The sequence below is a fragment of the Callorhinus ursinus genome, unplaced genomic scaffold (assembly GCF_003265705.2).
Source record: "Callorhinus ursinus isolate GAN/ISIS: 27379988/994484 unplaced genomic scaffold, GSC_fseal_2.0 scaffold61, whole genome shotgun sequence".
Classification (NCBI taxonomy): domain Eukaryota; kingdom Metazoa; phylum Chordata; class Mammalia; order Carnivora; family Otariidae; genus Callorhinus; species Callorhinus ursinus.
Genome location: NW_027397123.1, coordinates 8,067,373 through 8,069,080, shown reverse-complemented (window position 1 = coordinate 8,069,080; position 1,708 = coordinate 8,067,373).

The window sequence follows — 1,708 nt, the reverse complement described above, 5'->3', positions numbered from 1 at the left end:
TATGTAACCTCTATCTCTCTACTCTGAAGAGTTTTGATCAACAAAGGATGCTGTACTTTGTCAAATGCTTTTTCTGCATCCATTGAGAGGATCATATGATTCTTGTTCTTTCTTTTGTTAATGTATTATATCACGTTGATTGATTTGCAGATGTTGAACCAGGCTTGCAGCCCAGGGATGAATCCCACTTGGTCGTGGTGAATAATCCTTTTAATGTACTGTTGGATCCTATTGGCTAGGATTTTGGTGAGAATTTTTGCACCCATGTTCATCAAGGATATTGGTCTGTAATTCTCCTTTTTGATGGGGTCTTTGTCTGGTTTTGGGATGAAGGTAATGCTGGCCTCATAAAATGAGTTTGGAAGTTTTCCTTCCATTTCTATTTTCTGGAACAGTTTCAGGAGAATAGGTATTAATTCTTCTTGAAATATGTGATAAAATTCCCCTGGGAAGCCATCTGGCCCTGGGCTTTTTTTGTTGGGGGATTTTTGATGACTGCTTCAATTTCCTTAGTGGTTATAGGTCTGTTCAGGTTTTCTATTTCTTCCTGGTTCAATTTTGGTCGTTGATACATCTCTAGGAATGCACCCATTTCTTGCAGGTTACCCAATTTGCTGGCATAGAGTTGCTCATAATATGTTCTTATAATTGTTTGTATGTCTTTGGTGTTGGTTGTGATCTCTCCTCTTTCCTTCATGATTTTGTTGATTTGGGTCATTTCTCTTTTCTTATTGATAATTCTGGCCAGGGGTTTATCAATCTTGTTAATTCTTTCAAAGAACCAGCTCCTAGTTTCCTTGATCTGTTCTACTGTTCTTTTGGTTTCTAGTTCATTGATTTCTGCTCTGATCTTTATGATTTCTCTTCTCTTGCTGGGTTTAGGCTTTATTTGCTGTTCTCTCTCCAGCTCCTTTAGGGGTAGGGTTAGGTTGTGTATTTGAGACCTTTCTTGTTTCTTGAGAAAGGCTTGTATTGCTATATACTTTCCTCTCAGGACTGCCTTTGCTGTATCCCAAAGATTTTGAACAGTTGTGTTTTCATTTTCACTGGTTTCCATGAATTTTTTAAATTCTTCTTTAATTTCCTGGCTGACCCATTCATTCTTTAGTAGGATGCTCTTTAGCCTCCATGTATTTGAGTTCTTTCGACTTTGTCTTGTGACTGAGTTCTAGTTTCAAAGCACTGTGGTCTGAAAATATGCAGGGAATGATCCCAAACTTTTGGTACCGGTTGAGACCTGATTTGTGACCTAGGATGTGATCAATTCTGGAGAATGTTCCATGGGCACTAGAGAAGAATGTGTATTCCATTGCTTTGGGATGGAGTGTTCTGAATATGTCTATGAAGTCCATTTGGTCCAGTGTGTCATTTAAAGTCTTTATTTCCTTGTTGATCTTTTGCTTAGATGATCTGTCCATTTCAGTCAGGGGGGTGTTAAAGTCTCCCACTATTATTGTATTGTTGTCAATGTGTTTCTTCGCTTTTGTTATTAATTGCCTTATATAATTGGCTGCTCCCATGTTCGGGGCATAGATATTTACAATTGTTAGATATTCTTGGTGGATAGACCCTTTAAGTAGGATATAGTGTCCTTCTTCATCTCTTATTACAGTCTTTGTTTTAAAATCTAATTTGTCTGTTATAAGGATTGCTACCCCAGCTTTCTTTTGGTGTCCATTAGCATGGTAAATGGTTTTCCACCCCCTCA